This window comes from Mytilus galloprovincialis, chromosome 12, assembly GCF_965363235.1.
Source record: "Mytilus galloprovincialis chromosome 12, xbMytGall1.hap1.1, whole genome shotgun sequence".
NCBI lineage: Eukaryota > Metazoa > Mollusca > Bivalvia > Mytilida > Mytilidae > Mytilus > Mytilus galloprovincialis.
Window position 1 is genome coordinate 69,248,864 of NC_134849.1, and position 23,354 is coordinate 69,272,217.

General features: G+C 33.0%; 1 long non-coding RNA gene across 2 annotated transcripts; it reads right to left on the reverse strand.

Moving 5' to 3' along the window:
• Nucleotides 1-131: 131 nt before the first annotated feature.
• On the reverse strand, nucleotides 132-23,286 carry LOC143054669 (uncharacterized). Of its 2 annotated transcripts, none has more exons than XR_012971774.1 (7): nucleotides 23,216-23,286; nucleotides 18,943-19,028; nucleotides 17,066-17,219; nucleotides 6,271-6,353; nucleotides 6,007-6,030; nucleotides 2,018-2,327; nucleotides 132-228 (listed from the first exon to the last, which is right to left on the reverse strand). It is a non-coding gene; the product is annotated as an uncharacterized LOC143054669 (long non-coding RNA). The 2 variants fall into 2 exon arrangements; XR_012971775.1 differs by lacking the exon at nucleotides 17,066-17,219 and adding an exon at nucleotides 17,251-17,327.
• Between the last annotated feature and the right edge of the window lie 68 nt (nucleotides 23,287-23,354).

Here is a 23,354-nt window from a genome sequence, read left to right on the forward strand (position 1 = left end):
ATACGAGTAAAATGAGACCCAACTTGATATAATTATTACAAATATTTGTTCATTAAACTTGTCTAATTAACAACATGATTTAGTATAGATTAATAGTAATGTGATCAGACTAAGTAGATAACATACTGTATCTGTGATGTCGATCTTACATCCTGTATCAATGAGGAGACTACAGATCTCCAGGTATCCTCCCTGGGCAGCATACATTAATGCTGTCTCTCCATACTCCTGGAATAATACAACTGACATCAAAACTTGTCTGATAAACTGGACAATGTTGTGTAATAAATATAAACAAAATATATATCACATGAATCAGTGGTCAAAACTGAATAAAATGACCAGTCACACTTGTATTTATATTGTATATAAAACAACAAATAAACATGTTTTGTTGTGAAATGTCAAAACTTCCATTAAACCTGATATCTTAAAAAAATATTTTTTTTCAAGAAATGTGTAAAATAATTATATCAATGGATTCAGTAGAACAAAACAAGTAAAATGAGACCCCACTTTATATGATAAATCAGATTATTACAAATATTTGTTCGTTAAAACTGTCTGATTAACAACAGGAATTAGTGTAGATTCAGTATAATTGATCATTTCAATAAAAATATTTTTTATGCTTATGTACAATCTGTTATGTTCTGAGGTAATTTGTAGTTGTGTGGGTTTTTTTTACTGCTTATGTACAATTTGTTATGTTCTGAAGAAACTTGTAGTTATGTGTTTTATACTGCTGGTGTACAATTTGTTATGTTCTGAAGTAACTTGTAGTTGTGTGTTTTATATTTCTTATGTACAATTTGTTCTGTTCTGAAGTAACTTGTAGTTGTGTGTTTTATACTGCTGGTTTACAATCTGATATGTTCTAAAGTAATTTGTAGTTGTGTGTTTTATACTGTTGGTGTACAATTTGTTATGTTCTGAAGTAACTTGTAGTTGTGTGTTTTATACTGCTGGTGTACAATCTGTTATGTTCTAAAGTAATTTGTAGTTGTGTGTTTTATACTGTTGGTGTACAATTTGTTATGTTCTGAAGTAACTTGTAGTTGTGTGTTTTATACTGTTGTTGTACAATTTGTTATGTTCTGAAGTAACTTGTAGTTGTGTGTTTTATACTGTTGGTGTACAATTTGTTATGTTCTGAAGTAACTTGTGGTTGTGTGTTTTATACTGTTGGTGTACAATTTGTTATGTTCTGAAGTAACTTGTAGTTGTGTGTTTTATACTGTTGGTGTACAATTTGTTATGTTCTGAAGTAACTTGTAGTTGTGTGTTTTATACTGTTGGTGTACAATTTGTTATGTTCTGAAGTAACTTGTAGTTGTGTGTTTTATACTGTTGGTGTACAATTTGTTATGTTCTGAAGTAACTTGTGGTTGTTTGTTTTATACTGTTGGTGTACAATTTGTTACGTTCTGGTGTAACTTGTAGTTGTGTGTTTTATACTGTTGGTGTACAATTTGTTATGTTCTGAAGTAACTTGTAGTTGTGTGTTTTATACTGTTGGTGTACAATTTGTTATGTTCTGAAGTAACTTGTGGTTGTGTGTTTTATATTTCTTATGTATAATTTGTTCTGTTCTGAAGTAACTTGTAGTTGTGTGTTTTTCTACTGCTTATGTACAATTTGTTATGTTCTGAAGTTTTGTAGTTGTGTGTTTTATACTGCTGGTGTACAATTTGTTCTGTTCTGAAGTAATTTGTAGAACTTTGTTTGTTTTATACTGCTTATGTACAATCTGTTATGTTCTGAAGCAACTTGGTTTTTTTTATTTTTTATACTTCTGTTATTATAGTTCTAAAGTAAATTGTTGTCGTGTGTTTATGTACAATATTCAACATTTTGAAGTTACTTGTAGTTTTCACTGTTTCACTGTGCTTTAATTTTAAGTAACATGTAGTTTTGTGTCTTTTTTTGTTTATGTACCATAAAAGGCTGTATCTTCAAATGATTTTTCTATGAATTATTAAAATGTGGTAGCTTTGAATGTGAATATTTTACTTACATCTCGATAATCGATGTCTGCACCATTCTGTAGACATAATTTTAAGGCTTCTATATCTCTATCTCTAGCAGCTGTAGTAAGTTTCTGTAAGTAAAACATAAAAATTACATTTAATCTTGATAATCAATGTCTGCACCATTCTGTAGACATAATTTTAAGGCTTCTATATCTCTATTCCCAGCAGCTGTAGTAAGTTTCTGTAAGTATAACATAGTAATTACATTTAATCTTGAAAATCAATGTCTGCACCATTCTGTAGACATAATTTTAAGGCTTCTTTATCTCCATCTCTAGCAGCTGTAGTAAGTTTCTGTAAGTAAAACATAGAAGTTACATTTAATCTTGAAAATCAATGTCTGCACCATTCTGTAGACATAATTTTAAGGCTTCTATATCTCTATTCCCAGCAGCTGTAGTAAGTTTCTGTAAGTAAACTGTAATAAAAATATATTGAAATGAATGTCCTTACTGTTAAATTAGGTAATAATTATGTATTCTTCTGTTTAGCAATGACTACATAAATCAGTAGTATCCTTCCTACAAATAACAGACAGAGAGGAATAGCATATAATTGTTGGGATTTATGCATTTTATATTATCAAGAAAAAACACCAAGAGTGCACACTCTGAAATGTCTCGCCTTCTTTACTAATCATTGATATTATGTTGATAGTCCTAAATAAAAAGCTTTATCACAACTGTCACATAAACTTAACATTAACCAAGAAAACTAAACATTGACCAATGAACCATGAAAATGAGGTCAAGGCATGTACAGCTAACAATTCTTCCAAACTACAGATATAGTTGACCTATTGGTTATAGTTTAAGAAAATCAGACCAAAACATAAAAACTTAACACTGAGCAATGAACCGTGAAAATGAGGTCAAGGTCAAATAAAACCTGTGCGATTGACATATACACCATAAAATATTTCCATACAACAAATATAGTTGACATATTGCATAAAGTATTAAATAAAAAGACCAAAACTCAAAATTTGAACTTTGACCAGTGAACCATGAAAATAAGGTCACGGTCAGATGACGCCTGCCAGCTAGACATGTACACCTTACAATCATTCCATACACCAAATATGGTAGACCTATTGCATACAGAATAAGAACAAGAATGTGTCCATAGTACACGGATGCCCCACTCCCACTATCATTTTCTATGTTCAGTGGACCATGAAATTGGGGTCAAAACTTTAATTTGGAATTAAAATTAGAAAGATCATATCAACATGTGTACTAATTTTCAAGTTGATGTAACTTAACTTCATCAAAAACTACCTTGACCAAAAACTTTAACCTGAACTTTGCACTATCATTTTCTATGTTCAGTGGACCATGAAATTGGGGTCAAAACTATAATTTGGCATTAAAATTAGAAAGATCATATCATGGGGAACATGTGTATTAATTTTCAAGTTGATTGAACTTCAGCTTCATCAAAAACTACCTCGACCAAAAACTTTAACCGGACGGACGAACGGAGGCACAGACGGACGGACGGACGGAGGCACAGACCAGAAAACATAATGCCCCTCTACTATCGTAGGTGGGGCAAAAAAACAGACCAAAACACAAAAACCTTATACTGTAACCACTGAACTATCAAAATGAGTTCAAGGTCAGATGACACCTGCCATTTGGACATATACATTTTACAGTCCTTCCATAAACTGAATATACTAGATCTATTGCTTATAGTATCTGAGATATGGACCTGACCACAAAACTTAACCTTGTTCACTGATTCATGAAATGAGGTCGAGGTCAAGTAAAAACTGTCTAACAGGCATGAAGACCTTGCAAGGTACACACATACCAAATATAGTAATCCTATTACTTATAATAAGAGATAATTTAACATTACAAAAAATATTTTTTTCAAGTAGTCACTGAACCATGGAAATGAGGTCAAGGACATTGGACATGTGACTGACGGAAACTTCATAACATGAGGCATTTATATACAAAGTATGAAGCATCCAGGTCTTCAAGTCAGGGGACTTACACAAGTAAGTGATTTTTAAATCACTTATTTGAGTAGCAAATTTCAGGTTTTGTCACAAATTGGGATTTTGTAGTTTTTTCAAAATTTTAAAAACATATGTTTAAATAATATCTTTTAATTAGTAAAATTAAAAAAAAATGAACTTTTTGCTTCTTTTAAGTAGCAAGGTTTATACCTTTGATGCTATCATTTAGCTGAAAATTCTATTTTAATTGAAAAAATGCTATAATAATGGCTTAACATAATGAACTGATACTTTCTTAAAAGATTTTTCCCAGCAGTGGGAGTATTTTTCCTGTGAAGTTCAAGGTTTCATCTTTCAGATTATGTAATACAATTCTACTGTTCGCGATAAAAATTTCACTGTTCGGGGGTGTTGAAATTAGTGGTGGTTATTAAAAGAATGATACTTAAAGAAGTGATTTTTGGGAAGGAAATTGAGGTCTGATACTTAAACAAGTGATTTTTATGTCATTATCCTAGATTCAGTACAAGGTCATCACCTGAAATGACCTGGTCATCTAGACAACACAGATGTTGGTTCTGATAAGTTTAGAAACATAACGACCCCCTGGATCATTAGTATTCTATATTTAAAGCTACATTAAAATTTAATCACTTCTTCTAGTGATTAATTTGTACTACTTAAATAGGTGATTATTAAAGAAAGACAACTCTAACTTGAAACCTTTATGGAAATAATGTTACTTGAATCAGTGATTTAGAAAAAGGCTCGACAAAAATTGTTAACCTTCAAAAAATTATTTTTTTATAGAATCATGGACTAGATTTGGCATATTTGATTTTTCTTTCTTGTAGTATTTTCTGGACTTTGACCTTTGTCCTTTTAAAGACATGTAATACACTTAGTCCTTTAGTTGCCCCTACTTTTCGTCCTTTTTGAGACATGTAGTTGTGTTTTTCATTCACTAAGTCCTTTAATTGCCTTTTAAAGACATGTAGTTGTGTTTCATTCACTTTGCCCCTAGGTACTTTCTCATCCTTTTTTCATATCAGCTAGTAGAAATCTCTCTATTAACTTACTTAAAGAGATACATAATTATATGAATGTATGTAGACTGAATAAATGTAGATGTGGGATATAATAAAGCAATGAGAATGTAAACTAACAAGACAAAAAGTGTGTTGCATCAGTCAGCTCTTTATACCATAAAATAGATTTGTCGTATTCCACTCACATGAACTTAACAATGGCAAGGGGAGATAACTTCTGTATTTTATTTTGTTTATGTAGAAAAATTGTCCCAATATTTTTTTCAAATAACTCTACAGACCTACATAGAGTTACAAATAAACAAGGATTCTGAAGGTACTACATAAATAATACACTATCTCCCACTTTAAAAATCTTCCCCCCCCTTCCCACCTCCCTCAAAAGCTGTCCATCCCTCCTACATCATGTACCTTCATACTTGAAAAATATTCGCTAAATTTCTTAAACTGCATTTTTGTTTGTTTTGTTCAGTTACTGAATACTGATTCAAATGCTGTTTGTGTCACAAGTGTAATGAGTAGAAATGTTTTTGAGTTCACCTGGCTTTGTCCCAGTTTTGTATTTTTTTTTTTTTTTTGGAATAAGTAGTTTGGTAGTTCACTTAGAATTCTACTAGTTTTTATCTCAAGTTATCACATACTTGTATCTAATTGTACACTAAGGCCAAATAAAAAAGTATGTGTGGTTCCAGTTACATCTGAAAATAAGTTAGGGTAGGTAGGCAGGGAATCTTTTTTATTTAATGTTGTTTTTTTTTACATTGAGTCTATGGGAGCAACATTCTGACTTTAACAGTGCTTAATGAAAAATGACAATAAAATCTTTAGGGTAGGCTATTTTTAAGCCGAAAAAGTAGGGATGGTAGGGTTACTGGAACCACACATATATTTTTATTTGGCCTAATGGGGAACAAAACTATAAATGACAAGGAGACTATCAAGTAAATCTTACCTTATTCCAACTTTCCATTATAGCCTAAAAATAGAAAAAAATAATCATAGTCAATATATACTGTTGAGTTTTAATTGAGGTATTTGTGTTATTGCCAATTGAAACATGATCACTATGAGTGGTAAAATACTGACTTAATATTTTTATCTTCTTATTTCATTCAAATAATATATTATAGCATTGAAACAGTCATTTATCTCAACTTTTCTGCACTATTTAAAGTTAATGAACTGAACTCAAAACCTTAAAAATCTAATCACATACCTAAATGAGGTACAAATGTATTCTACAAGCAGGGTGTGACTTTTTCCATCGAACATCAGAACATCTATTGCACTTTTCCAGATCTAAAAATTTCAAGAGTTTTATTTACCAGCATTAAGACACACATAAAGAACAGTATTAATTATTCCATATTGATAAAACTTTAGAAGGTTTTTCTATATGAATGAGGATTTTGAATAAATAAGCATATTCACCTGCGGAAAAAGGATATTCACCGCGCATAACGTCGCGTGCTTTTACCTGCACTATTTTGGTAAAAAAAAACGATTGATGTACAATTGGTTTTGGTTAATAATTGCAATTACATGCATCTCTCTCGGAATATGGAATAAAACAATTACTGTCTTTTGTTTCGGTAAATATGTGGTTTAATTGACTTTTGAAAAACTGATATTCACTTCGGCTGTTGGTCTCAGTGAATATCAGTTTTTCAAAAGTCAATAAAACTACACATTTACCTCATCAAAAGACAGTAATTGTATAATAAAAACATTATCAATAATCAACGAGACCAGTCACATTAAATTCAATCATTTTTTTTTATTCTGTATGTGCCTGTCGAAAGACAGGACAAATAACGTAGTGGCTGTAGTTAGAAGCTGTGTATTCTACATACAGGGTGTGACTCTTTCCACAGACAGGACCTATATAAAGTAGTGGATGTAGTTAGAAGCTGTGTATTTTACACACAGGGTGTGACTCTTTCCACAGCCAGGACCTATATAACGTAGTGGATGTAGTTAGGCTTAAATTAAAATATTGTTTGTTTGCCCTTTACCGACCAACCCTATAAATTCGTTCCGCCTGAAAATCTTTTATTTGTGTTTACCAGCAAGATTTTATTTTATTTTATTTTTTGTTCCTACCAAAAATTAATCTTATATTTGTATTTCCCGCTCAAAGCTTTTTTACCGGAATTCTCGGGTTTTATCTTTCCCGTATAAGGTCTAGTCTGTTTTGTATCATGTGAGCGTTTGACATGAACGAACACTTGCGTTTGGAGTTTCAAAGCATAAATTTGTTTGAAATGGATGTTGTATTGAAAGCTTTGAAATCATGATTTAACAAACGTTACTCTGTGTCTTTATACTTGAAGAGCTGGGTTCATTCAAAAAAAGTTCCTCCAATACTAAATTATCAATGTGTGTACAAAATATTTTGTAAACAGACTTTGTATCCTATGTAGTGATGGCTTTTGGTCCGTAGATCAGGATGATTATGTTAACGATGCCTTTGACCAGCATTGATATATTCTGATTTATATCTAACATGAACCAAAGGTCTGTAAAGGGGAGAATATTTGGCAGTAAAATCGCCAAGTTTTTCCATACAGATCATATATAAATGCGATGTAAAAAACGTGACAATTGAGTTTCAAGTCTTGTAGCATTTTTATTGGAAACACAGGCACACACGAAAATTTAAACACTCTAGGGACTTTTTCTACTAGTAATGTACAAAGTATGCATGGTATGTCTACCCGGACATATTTTACCAGGACAAAGTTATCTCTTACAGAAAAACTTTAGGTCCAGGTTAAGTGTACAAGGTACATGTACGTAGTACAGAATATTAGTAAGTTAAAATTCTTAGGACTATTATACTTAAAAGCAAAAGCATACTTAAACAAAAGCAATACAGACAAAAATGATATCATGCAGATTTTGTATCTATAAAATAAAATATTATACCTACCTGCCTACCCTTGACAAAAAATGTACCGAGCTTAGTTATTTTTTGGGAAAGAAAAATAAAATATTTTACCTACCTACCTACCCTGTTTCAAGACATAGGGTCGGAAAAGGCAAACAAACAATATTTTAATTTAGGCCTTAGAAGCTGTGTATTCTACATACAGGGTGTGACTTTTTCCACAGACAGGACCTATAACGTAGTGGATGTAGTTAGAAGCTGTGTATTCTACATACAGGGTGTGACTCTTTCCACAGACAGGACCTATAACGTAGTGGATGTAGTTAGAAGCTGTGTATTCTACAAACAGGGTGTGACTCTTTCCACAGACAGGACCTATATAACGTAGTGGCTGTAGTTAGAAGTTGTATATTCTACATACAGGGTGTGACTCTTTCCACAGACAGGACCTATATAACGTAGTGGCTGTAGTTAGAAGCTGTGTACCATATTTGTTTTTCCTTCATTGTTGTAGTAGGCTGTTGATTTTTTCTTTTGAAATGTTTCACATTTTATCATACTAAGGCTTTTTATAGATGATTATATGGTATGGGTTTTGCTCATTGTTGAAGGCTGTTGGACGACCTATAATTGTTTATATCTTTGTCCTATGGTCTACATGGTCTAGGAATAATAGTATCATTGTTAATCATACCACAACTCCTAGTTATCCTATGGTATGGGTTTTGCACATTGTTGATGGCTGTTGAACGACCTGTAATTGTTTATATCTTTGTCCTATGGTCTAGGAATTATTGTATCATTGTTAATCATACCACATCTTCTAATTATTATATGGTATGGGTTTTGCTCATTGTTGAAGGCTATTAGACGACCTGTAATTGTTTATATCTTTGTCCTTTGGTCTAGGAATAATTGTATCATTGTAAATCATACCACATCTCCTAATTATTATATGGTATGAGTTTTGCGCATTGTGGAAGGCTATTAGACGACCTGTAATTGTTTATATCTTTGTCCTATGGTCTAGGAATAATTGTATCATTGTTAATCATACCACATCTCCGAATTATTATATGGTATGAGTTTTGCTCATTGTTGAAGGCCATTAGACGACCTGTAATTGTTTATATCTTTGTCCTATGGTCTAGGAATAATTGTATCATTGTTAATCATACCACAACTCCTAATTATTATATGGTATGGGTTTTGCTCATTGTTGAAGGCTGTTGAACGACCTGTAATTGTTTATATCTTTGTCCTATGGTCTAGGAATAATTGTATCATTGTTAATCATACCACATCTCCTAATTATTATATGGTATGGGTTTTGCTCATTGTTGAAGGCTGTTGAACGACCTATAATTGTTTATATCTTTGTCATATGGTCTAGGATTAATTGCTTCATTGTTAATCATACCACAACTCCTTATTTTGAGATAGATTCAAGATTTGGGTTTTATAAAAAGGTCGGCATTTAAGAAAAACATAAAAATATTAAGTAACAGTTTCTTAAAACATTATCAATAATCAACTAGACCAGTCACATTAAATTCAATGATTTTTTTTAATTCTGTATGTGCCTGTCCACAGCCAGGACCTATAACGTAGTGGCTGTAGTTAGAAGCTGTGTATTCTACATACAGGGTGTGACTCTTTCCACAGACAGGACCTATATAACGTAGTGGCTGTAGTTAGAAGCTGTGTACCATATTTGTTTTTTTTCATTGTTGTAGTAGGCTGTTGATTTTTTCTTTTGAAATGTTTCACATTTTATCATACCAAGGCTTTTTATAGATGATTATATGGTATGGGTTTTGCTCATTGTTGAAGGCTATTAGACGACATGTAATTGTTTATATCTTTGTCATATGGTCTAGGAATAATTGTATCATTGTTAATCATACCACATCTCCTAATTATTATATGGTATGGGTTTTGCACATTGTTGAAGGCTGTTGAACGACCTGTAATTGTTTATATCTTTGTCCTATGGTCTAGGAATAATTGTATCATTGTTAATCATACCACATCTCCTAATTATTATATGGTATGGGTTTTGCTCATTGTTGAAGGCTGATGAACGACCTGTAATTGTTTATATCTTTGTCATATGGTCTAGGAATAATTGTATCATTGTTAATCATACCACATCTCCTAATTATTATATGGTATGGGTTTTGCTCATTATTGAAGGCCATTAGACGACCTGTAATTGTTTATATCTTTGTCCTATGGTCTAGGAATAATTGTATCATTGTTAATCATACCACATCTTCTAATTATTATATGGTATGGATTTTGATCATTGTTGAAGGCCATTAGACGACCTGTAATTGTTTATATCTTTGTCCTATGGTCTAGGAATAATTGTATCATTGTTAATCATACCACATCTCCTAATTATTATATGGTATGGGTTTTGCTCATTGTTGAAGGCTGTTGAACGACCTGTAATTGTTTATATCTTTGTCCTATGGTCTAGGAATAATTGTATCATTGTTAATCATACCACATCTCCTAATTATTATATGGTATGGGTTTTGCTCATTGTTGAAGGCTATTAGACGACCTGTAATTGTTTATATCTTTGTCCTATGGTCTAGGAATAATTGTATCATTGTAAATCATACCACATCTCCTAATTATTATATGGTATGAGTTTTGCGCATTGTGGAAGGCTATTAGACGACCTGTAATTGTTTATATCTTTGTCCTATGGTCTAGGAATAATTGTATCATTGTTAATCATACCACATCTCCTAATTATTATATGGTATGAGTTTTGCTCATTGTTGAAGGCCATTAGACGACCTGTAATTGTTTATATCTTTGTCCTATGGTCTAGGAATAATTGTATCATTGTTAATCATACCACAACTCCTAATTATTATATGGTATGGGTTTTGCTCATTTTTGAAGGCTGTTGAACGACCTGTAATTGTTTATATCTTTGTCCTATGGTCTAGGAATAATTGTATCATTGTTAATCATACCACATCTCCTAATTATTATATGGTATGGGTTTTGCTCATTGTTGAAGGCTGTTGAACGACCTATAATTGTTTATATCTTTGTCATATGGTCTAGGATTAATTGCTTCATTGTTAATCATACCACAACTCCTTATTTTGAGATAGATTCAAGATTTGGGTTTTATAAAAAGGTCGGCATTTAAGAAAAACATAAAAATATTAAGTAACAGTTTCTTAAAACATTATCAATAATCAACTAGACCAGTCACATTAAATTCAATGATTTTTTTTAATTCTGTATGTGCCTGTCCACAGCCAGGACCTATAACGTAGTGGCTGTAGTTAGAAGCTGTGTATTCTACATACAGGGTGTGACTCTTTCCACAGACAGGACCTATATAACGTAGTGGCTGTAGTTAGAAGCTGTGTACCATATTTGTTTTTTTTCATTGTTGTAGTAGGCTGTTGATTTTTTCTTTTGAAATGTTTCACATTTTATCATTCCAAGGCTTTTTATAGATGATTATATGGTATGGGTTTTGCTCATTGTTGAAGGCTATTAGACGACCTGTAATTGTTTATATCTTTGTCATATGGTCTAGGAATAATTGTATCATTGTTAATCATACCACATCTCCTAATTATTATATGGTATGGGTTTTGCACATTGTTGAAGGCTGTTGAACGACCTGTAATTGTTTATATCTTTGTCCTATGGTCTAGGAATAATTGTATCATTGTTAATCATACCACATCTCCTAATTATTATATGGTATGGGTTTTGCTCATTGTTGAAGGCTGATGAACGACCTGTAATTGTTTATATCTTTGTCATATGGTCTAGGAATAATTGTATCATTGTTAATCATACCACATCTCCTAATTATTATATGGTATGGGTTTTGCTCATTATTGAAGGCCATTAGACGACCTGTAATTGTTTATATCTTTGTCCTATGGTCTAGGAATAATTGTATCATTGTTAATCATACCACATCTTCTAATTATTATATGGTATGGATTTTGATCATTGTTGAAGGCCATTAGACGACCTGTAATTGTTTATATCTTTGTCCTATGGTCTAGGAATAATTGTATCATTGTTAATCATACCACATCTCCTAATTATTATATGGTATGGGTTTTGCTCATTGTTGAAGGCTGTTGAACGACCTGTAATTGTTTATATCTTTGTCCTATGGTCTAGGAATAATTGTATCATTGTTAATCATACCACATCTCCTAATTATTATATGGTATGGGTTTTGCTCATTGTTGAAGGCTATTAGACGACCTGTAATTGTTTATATCTTTGTCCTATGGTCTAGGAATAATTGTATCATTGTAAATCATACCACATCTCCTAATTATTATATGGTATGAGTTTTGCGCATTGTGGAAGGCTATTAGACGACCTGTAATTGTTTATATCTTTGTCCTATGGTCTAGGAATAATTGTATCATTGTTAATCATACCACATCTCCTAATTATTATATGGTATGAGTTTTGCTCATTGTTGAAGGCCATTAGACGACCTGTAATTGTTTATATCTTTGTCCTATGGTCTAGGAATAATTGTATCATTGTTAATCATACCACAACTCCTAATTATTATATGGTATGGGTTTTGCTCATTGTTGAAGGCTGTTGAACGACCTGTAATTGTTTATATCTTTGTCCTATGGTCTAGGAATAATTGTATCATTGTTAATCATACCACATCTCCTAATTATTATATGGTATGGGTTTTGCTCATTGTTGAAGGCTGTTGAACGACCTATAATTGTTTATATCTTTGTCATATGGTCTAGGATTAATTGCTTCATTGTTAATCATACCACAACTCCTTATTTTGAGATAGATTCAAGATTTGGGTTTTATAAAAAGGTCGGCATTTAAGAAAAACATAAAAATATTAAGTAACAGTTTCTTAAAACATTATCAATAATCAACTAGACCAGTCACATTAAATTCAATGATTTTTTTTAATTCTGTATGTGCCTGTCCACAGCCAGGACCTATAACGTAGTGGCTGTAGTTAGAAGCTGTGTATTCTACATACAGGGTGTGACTCTTTCCACAGACAGGACCTATATAACGTAGTGGCTGTAGTTAGAAGCTGTGTACCATATTTGTTTTTTTTCATTGTTGTAGTAGGCTGTTGATTTTTTCTTTTGAAATGTTTCACATTTTATCATTCCAAGGCTTTTTATAGATGATTATATGGTATGGGTTTTGCTCATTGTTGAAGGCTATTAGACGACCTGTAATTGTTTATATCTTTGTCATATGGTCTAGGAATAATTGTATCATTGTTAATCATACCACATCTCCTAATTATTATATGGTATGGGTTTTGCACATTGTTGAAGGCTGTTGAACGACCTGTAATTGTTTATATCTTTGTCCTATGGTCTAGGAATAATTGTATCATTGTTAATCATACCACATCTCCTAATTATTATATGGTATGGGTTTTGCTCATTGTTGAAGGCTGATGAACGACCTGTAATTGTTTATATCTTTGTCATATGGTCTAGGAATAATTGTATCATTGTTAATCATACCACATCTCCTAATTATTATATGGTATGGGTTTTGCTCATTGTTGAAGGCCATTAGACGACCTGTAATTGTTTATATCTTTGTCCTATGGTCTAGGAATAATTGTATCATTGTTAATCATACCACATCTTCTAATTATTATATGGTATGGATTTTGATCATTGTTGAAGGCCATTAGACGACCTGTAATTGTTTATATCTTTGTCCTATGGTCTAGGAATAATTGTATCATTGTTAATCATACCACATCTCCTAATTATTATATGGTATGGGTTTTGCTCATTGTTGAAGGCTGTTGAACGACCTGTAATTGTTTATATCTTTGTCCTATGGTCTAGGAATAATTGTATCATTGTTAATCATACCACATCTCCTAATTATTATATGGTATGGGTTTTGCTCATTGTTGAAGGCTGATGAACGACCTGTAATTGTTTATATCTTTGTCATATGGTCTAGGAATAATTGTATCATTGTTAATCATACCACATCTCCTAATTATTATATGGTATGGGTTTTGCTCATTGTTGAAGGCCATTAGACGACCTGTAAATGTTTATATCTTTGTCCTATGGTCTAGGAATAATTGTATCATTGTTAATCATACCACATCTTCTAATTATTATATGGTATGGATTTTGATCATTGTTGAAGGCCATTAGACGACCTGTAATTGTTTATATCTTTGTCCTATGGTCTAGGAATAATTGTATCATTGTTAATCATACCACATCTCCTAATTATTATATGGTATGGGTTTTGCTCATTGTTGAAGGCTGTTGAACGACCTGTAATTGTTTATATCTTTGTCCTATGGTCTAGGAATAATTGTATCATTGTTAATCATACCACATCTCCTAATTATTATATGGTATGGGTTTTGCTCATTGTTGAAGGCTGATGAACGACCTGTAATTGTTTATATCTTTGTCATATGGTCTAGGAATAATTGTATCATTGTTAATCATACCACATCTCCTAATTATTATATGGTATGGGTTTTGCTCATTGTTGAAGGCCATTAGACGACCTGTAATTGTTTATATCTTTGTCCTATGGTCTAGGAATAATTGTATCATTGTTAATCATACCACATCTTCTAATTATTATATGGTATGGATTTTGATCATTGTTGAAGGCCATTAGACGACCTGTAATTGTTTATATCTTTGTCCTATGGTCTAGGAATAATTGTATCATTGTTAATCATACCACATCTCCTAATTATCATATGGTATGGGTTTTGCTCATTGTTGAAGGCTATTAGACGACCTGTAATTGTTTATATCTTTGTCCTATGGTCTAGGAATAATTGTATCATTGTTAATGATACCACATCTTCTTATTTTTATATTGTATCGGTTTTGCTCATTGTTGAAGGCTATTAGACGACCTGTAATTGTTTATATCTTTGTCCTTTGGTCTAGGAATAATTGTATCATTGTTAATGATACCACATCTTCTTATTTTTATATTGTATCGGTTTTGCTCATTGTTGAAGGCTATTAGACGACCTGTAATTGTTTATATCTTTGTCCTATGGTCTAGGAATAATTGTATAATTGTTAATCATACCACATTTCCAAATTATTATATGGTATGGATTTTGCTCATTGTTGACGGCTGTTAGACGACCTGTAATTGTTTATATCTTTGTCCTATGGTCTAGGAATAATTGTATAATTGTTAATCATACCACATCTCCTAATTATTATATGGTATGGATTTTGCTCATTGTTGAAGGCTGTTAGACGACCTGTAATTGTTTATATCTTTGTCCTATGGTCTAGGAATAATTGTATCATTGGTAATCATACCACATCTTCTGATTATTATATGGTATGGGTTTTGCTCATTGTTGAAGGCTATTAGACGACCTGTAATTGTTTATATCTTTGTCCTATGGTCTAGGAATAATTGTATCATTGTTAATCATACCACATCTCCTAATTATTATATGGTATGGGTTTTGCTCATTGTTGAAGGCTATTAGACGACCTGTAATTGTTTATATCTTTGTCCTATGGTCTAGGAATAATTGTATCATTGTTAATCATACCACATCTCCTAATTATTATATGGTATGGGTTTTGCTCATTGTTGAAGGCTATTAGACGACCTGTAATTGTTTATATCTTTGTCCTATGGTCTAGGAATAATTGTATCATTGTTAATCATACCACAACTCCTTATTATTATATGGTATGAGTTTTGCTCATTGTGGAAGGCTGTTGAACGACCTGTAATTGTTTATATCTTTGTCCTATGGTCTAGGATTAATTGCTTCATTGTTAATCATACCACAAGTCCTTATTTTGAGATCGTTTCAAGATTAAGGGTTTATAAAAAGGTCGGCATTTAAGAAACGCATAAAAAATATCAAGTAACAGTTTCTTAAAACATTATCAATAATCAACTAGACCAGTCACATTAAATTCAATGATTTTTTTTTAATTCTGTATGTGCCTGTCCACAGCCAGGACCTATAACGTAGTGGCTGTAGTTAGAAGCTGTGTATTCTACATACAGGGTGTGACTCTTTCCACAGACAGGACCTCTAACGTAGTGGCTGAAGTTAGAAGCTGTGTACCATATTTGTTTTTCCTTCATTGTTGTAGTAGGCTGTTGATTTTTCTTTTGAATGTTTCACATTTTATCATACCAAGGCTTTTTATAGATGATTATATGGTATGGGTTTTGCTCATTGTTGAAGGCTGTTGGACAAACTGTAATTGTTTATATCATTATTCTTTAGTCTAGGGATACATGCATCATTGTTATTCATCACATGAACTTTCATGAACATTTTCTTTATACAATGAATTTGAATAATTTCAAACTATTGGGTAACAGAAAGAAGTTGCACAGCATAAACAACAAGAATGTGTCCTAAGTACACGGATGCCCATTCCGCATTATAATGTTCTATGTTCAGTGGACCGTGAACTTGGAGTAATCTCTAATTTGACATTAAAATTAGAAAGACCATATCATAAGGAACATGTGTACTAAGTTTCAAGTTGATTGGACTTCAAGTTCATCAAAAACTTTAACTTGAAGCAGGACAGACGGACCAACAGACGGAAGATCAGACGAACAGACGGACCCACAGATCAAAATACATAATGCCCATTAAAAAGGGGCTTAAATTGCTAACATTCTACAAATCAACATTTTCAAGCTGTTCATCAAATATAAAATCATTCCCTTCCATAGAAGCCAAGAAAAAGAAATTTTCATTGTACAATGAGTGTTGTATAATTTCAAACTATCAACCAATAGGATGTGGCTGTACGACAGATGTGAAAACAGGAAGTGGATGTATGACAGATGCGAAACCAGGAAGTGGCTGTATTACAGATGTGAAAACAGGAAGTGGCTGTATTACAGATGTGAAAACAGGAAGTGACTGTATGGCAGATGTGAAAAAAAGGAAGTGGCTGTATGGCAGATGTGAAAACAGGAAGTGGCTGTATTACAGATGTGAAAACAGGAAGTGACTGTATGGCAGATGTGAAAAAAAGGAAGTGGCTGTATGGCAGATGTGAAAACTACTTACTCTGACTCTGTATTGATTTACCTCATTTTGGAGAAGCAGCAAATATTAATTTTCAAGTCTTGGGTTGAACTGTCCAGGGTTCAAACCCACCACCTCCCACACTAATGGTGAACACAATACCACAACACCGTGAAGATCATCGAGGCAGTCTTTATGGATTGATTTGTTTTGTTCTCTTAAAAAAACATATATTATACAATACATACTAATAAATAAATACTGATGAATGTACTTCTGAGGTCAGCCTAATTTATAAGTAACGTTGTGTCGTCATCTAAAGCATCTGTGAAAAATAACTATAAATCATATTTACTTGTTTAAGCCCGATATATATGTAAAATTGAAGTATGACTTAAAATACTTCATTCGTACTTGTTATGAATGTTTCTTATAAACATATCAATGTGTGTGTGTGTTATCTCCCTGTTTCAATAAAATAAACTTACAGTTATAAGTTATATGGTTCGCTATTGACCCCCTACGGATCCATAGAGGGTTAGTAAAATCCATAGGGGCTGAGGCCGAAGGGGGTAAGTAGTGAACCATATATACGATATAACAAGTTTATCGCACATGGGACTTTTCCTGCTGCGTTTTGTATAAAAATAAACAATGAAATACAACAACATCAATAGATGAGGTCACCATTAACAATAGACAGAGGTCAAGAACCCATATGAAATTCACTAACCAAATCTATAGGGGGGCACCATGTGACGGCGTTAAACCAAATTAAACAAAACCAAACAAAAAAAGGTATAATGTGCAATTAAATCCTAAATTTAATGGCCCGCTTCATAAAAATGAAGACCTTATCATATGAGGTTATTTTTGAATCGTTGACTATATATTAACCTGTACACATCTCCATTCTTGCTTTGTTGGGTTGCTCATCTCACTTTATTTTTCTATAGCACAAGTTCAATTTTATATTTGAAGACAAATGACATTGTAATGATGTCATCACATTTTTGTGTCTTGTTTACCATGTTTACTATAAAAACATTGGTGGTATGGTATTTTGAATGTAAAAACTATATGTTGATTATCTCCCCTTATAGAGTTTGAACATTTTACAGTTACCTGATCTCCCCTTATAGAGTTTGAACATTTAACATTATCTCCCCTTATAGAGTTTGAACATTTTACATTATCTCCCCTTATAGAGTTTGAACATTTTACATTATCTTCCCCTATAGAGTTTGAACATTTTACATTATCTCCCCCTATAGAGTTTGAACATTTTACATTATCTCTCCTTACCATGCTTATAGAGTTTGAATATTTTACATTATCTCCCCTTACCATGCTTATAGAGTTTGAACATTTTACATTATCTCCCCCTATAGAGTTTGAACATTTTACATTATCTCCCCATATAGAGTTTGAACATTTTACATTATCTCCCCTTACCATGCTTATAGAGTTTGAATATTTTACATTATCTCCCCTTACCATGCTTATAGAGTTTGAACATTTTACATTATCTCCCCCTATAGAGTTTGAACATTTTACATTTTCTCCCCCTATAGAGTTTGAACATTTTACATTATCTCCCCTTATAGAGTTTGAACATTTTACATTATCTCCCCCTATAGAGTTTGAACATTTAACATTATCTCCCCCTATAGAGTTTGAACATTTTACATTATCTCCCCTTACCATGCTTATAGAGTTTGAATATTTTACATTATCTCCCCTTACCATGCTTATAGAGTTTGAACATTTTACATTATCTCCCCCTATAGAGTTTGAACATTTTACATTATCTCCCCTTACCATGCTTATAGAGTTTGAACATTTTACATTATCTCCCCCTATAGAGTTTGAACATTTTACATCTGAAACAAATTTCAATAGTAATTGATCTTATATAGTTCACATATAAGTACACTTACCTATAATAGTAACTTGACTGTACAAGGATCACATTGACTATAATAACAACTTGACTGTACAAGGATCACATTGACTGGACACGGATCTAATAAATACAAATAATAGATGTTCAAAATAAAAATATGGCTAAAAAGAAAAAAAACAAACAACAGTACACAAAAGACAAAATTAACTAGGGGCTCTCAAGAGCCTGTATCACTCTGACACCTGATTCTACTTGGGTTTTTGAAATCATATAAAAAAATATAAAATTTGGCTAAAAGTAACAACACTTGGCCGGCACCTCATAAGGAAAGGAACATTCATGCTATGTTTGATTTCATTCAATTCAGTGCAATTCAGTGGTTCTTTAGAAGAAGACTTGTATGCATTTCCCATAGGGTCCTATGTTAAACTAAGTCCCCCCACTGGTAGCCATCTTGGATGTTGCAATGGCGACAAAGTAACAACACTTGGTCAGCACCTCATAAGGAACATTCATGCTATGTTTTGTTTTATACCATTTAGTGGTTCTCTAAAAGAAGTCATTTGTATGCATTTCCCATAGGGTCCTATGTTAAACTAAGTCCCCCCGCTGGCGGCCATCTTGGATGATGGATCGGCTACAAAGTAACAACATTTGGTCAGCACCTCATAAGGAACATTCATGACATGTTTGGTTTCATTCCATTCAGTGGTTCTCTGAAAGAAGTCATTTGTATGCATTTCCCATAGGGTCCTATGTTAAAATAAGTCCCCCGCTGGCACCCATCTTAGATAATGGATCGGCTACAAAGTAACAACACTGGGTCAACACCTTGTAAGGAACATTCATGTCATGTTTGGTTTCATTCCATTCAGTGGTTCTCTAAAAGAAGTCATTTGTATGCATTTCCCATAGGGTCCTATGTTAAACTAAGTCCCCCGCTGGCGGCCATCTTGGATGATGGATCGGCTAAAAAGTAACAACATTTGGTCACCACCTCATAAGACATTCATGACATGTTTGGTTTTCATTCCATTCAGTGGTTCTCTTAAAGAAGTCATTTGTATGCATTTCCCATAGGGTCCTATGTTAAGCTAAGTCCCCTGATGGCAGCCATCTTAGATAATGGATCGGCTACAAAGTAACAACACTTGTTCAGCACCTCATAAGGAACATTCAGGTTATGTTTGGTTTCATTCCATTCAGTGGTTCTCTTAAAGAAGTCATTTGCATGCATTTCCCATAGGGCTATGTTAAACTAAGTCCCCCGCTGGAGGCCATCTTGGATGATGGATCGGCTACAAAGTAACAACACTTGGTCAGCACCTCATATGGAACATGCATGCCATGTTTGGTTTCATTCCATTCAGTGGTTCTCTAAAATAAGTTCAAAATGTAAAAAGTTAATGTCGACGGATGACGGACGACAAGTGATGAGAAAAGCTCACTTGGCCCTTAGGGCCAGGAGAGCTAAAAATTAAAGACTGAGTGCCAGGAAACCCATCAAAAGTTAGGGGTTATCTTAGGTGATCCACATGTGGCACTTGTGTTGCTCATTAATGTAAGTACAAATTCAGTGATAGTTCTAATTTAAAGATACTTTCTAATGGTTGAATACAATGTTGACCTCTTTCATTGAATGGTTGCTGTCTCATTGACATTAACATCCAATCTGTCATTCCTACACCACAAGTGACTTCTTCAAAATTCTTACTCTTTAAGCAACTCACATTGTAATGATTGTAATGTTATGTTTAGTTTTCACTAACAAATGCACTTCATTTTGTATAAATTATGTCATGTTATTTTTTGTTTCCAATTTATTTAACAAAAGTAGATGAGTGCAAAATGTTAATCCTGTTTAAGGTGGTACCTGACACTACAGGGAGATAACTCTGTAAAATCAGCAGAATGTTTTAATGACGTTGTGTTTATAAGGGAGTATCAAGCTTCTCAATGATCAAAATAAGTGTTTGTCAAACTGCTATATATATATATAACCAGTGTAATTTTTCTGATTAAACGGTTGGTTCAAATTTTTTGAAATTTTTATTTTTGTCAAAGGGTCAAAGTAAATAATTTGTCAAAATATTCAGAAAATTAAACGAGCCAAATTAAATTTTGTTAAAGTGTTAGGTACCACCTTAAAAAGAATTTTAAAACTAGAGGCTCTCATGAGCCTGTGTCGCTCACCTTGGTCTATGTGCATATTAAACAATGGACACAGATAAATTCATGACAAAATTGTGTTTTGGTGATCAGGATGTGTTTGGATATCTTACTTTGCTGGACATTCTTCTTGCTACAATTATCTCTATCTATAATGAACTTGGCCCAGTAATTACAGTGGAAAATATATTCTAAAAGTTTACAAAAATTTACGAAAATTCTTAAAAAATGACTTTAAAGGGCAATAACTCCTTAATGGGTCAACTGACCATTTTGGACCATTTTGGTCATGTTGACTTATTTGTAGATCTTACTTTGCTGAACATTATTGCTTTTTACAGTTTATCTCTATCTATAATAATATTCAAGATAATAACCAAAAACAGCAAAATTTCCTTAAAATTACCAATTCAGGGGCAGCAACCCAACAACGGGTTGTCCGATTCATCTGAAAATTTCAGGGCAGATAGATCTTGACCTGATAAACAATTTTACTAATGGTCAGATTTACTTTAAATGGTTTGGTTTTCGAGTTATAAGCCAAAAACTGAATTTGGCCAAGTTTGGTTTCATTTGGCCCAGTAGTTTCAGAGGAGAAGATTTTTGTAAAAGATTACTAAGATTTACGAAAAATGGTTAAAAATTGACTATAATGGGCAATAACTCCTAAAGGGGTCAACTGACCATTTCAGTCATGCTGACTTATTTGTAAATCTTACTTTGCTGAACATTATTGCTGTTTACAGTTTATCTCTATCTATAATAATATTCAAGATAATAACCCGAAACAGTAAAATTTCCATAAAATTACCAATTCAGGGGCAGCAACCCAACAACGGGTTGTCCGATATATCTGAAAATTTAAGGACAAATAGATCTTGACCTGGTCACGCCATACATTTTTTAAACTAGATATCCCAAATATGATTGTGGCCAAGTTTGGATTAATTTGGCCCAGTAGTTTCAGAGGAGAAGATTTTTGTAAAAGATTACTAAGATTTAGGAAAAATGGTTAAAAATTGACTATAAAGGTCAATAACTCCTAAAGGGGTCAACTGACCATTTTGGTCATGTTGACTTATTTGTAAATCTTACTTTGCTGAACATTATTGCAGTTTACAGTTTATCTCTATCTATAATAATATTCAAGATTATAGCCAAAAACAGCAAAAATTACCTAAAATTACCAGTTCAGGGGCAGCAACCCAATAACAGGTTGTCGGATTCATCTGAAAATTTGAGGGCAGATAGATCTTGACCTGATAAACAATTTTACCCCATGTCAGATTTGCTCTAAATGCTTTGGTTTTTGAGTTATAAGCCAAAAACTGCATTTTACCCCTATGTTCTATTTTTAGCCATGGCGGCCATCTTGGTTGGTTGGCCCGGTCACGCCACACATTTTTTAATTTAGATACCCCAATGATGATTGTGGCCAAGTTTGGTTTAATTTGGCCCAGTAGTTTCAGAGGAGAAGATTTTTGTAAAAGTTAACGACGACGACGGACGACGGACGACGGACGCCAAGTGATGGGAAAAGCTCACTTGGCCCTTCGGGCCAGGTGAGCTAAAAACAGCAAAATTCCCTAAAATCACCAATTCAGGGGCAGCAACCCAACAACGGGTTGTTGGATTCATCTGAAAATTTCAGGGCAGATAGATTTTGACCTGATAAACAATTTTACCCCTCGTCAGATTTGCTCTAAATGCTTTGGTTTTTGAGTTATAAGCCAAAAACTGCATTTTACCCCTATGTTCTATTTTTAGCCATGGCGGCCATCTTGGTTGGTTGGCCGGGTCACGCCACACATTTTTTTAACTAGATACCCCAATGATGATTGTGGCCAAGTTTGGTTTAATTTGGCCCAGTTGTTTCAAAGGAGAAGATTTTTGTAAAAGTTAACGACGAAGGACGACGGACGCCAAGTGATGAGAAAAGCTCACTTTGCCCTTCGGGCAAGGTGAGCTAAAAAGCACTGGTGAAATGCTACTTAGAATGAACCAGTGATCTCTTGATTATCACCCCTTTAAGAATTCTAACATTTACAATTGAAATATATTCATGATATTTCTGAATTTCATTCGATAAAATAAAAAACTTAACAATCCAATACAATTTGACTATAATATTAAATTACCTTTACTAAGTAATAAATTGACTGGACTTGAATCAAATAAAACAAACAGTAGATCTTTAAACTGAAAATATAAAATAGCTCAATTTCAGTTCTTCACATTTATATAAATATCAGTTGAACTATTTCTGAATGTGTATAC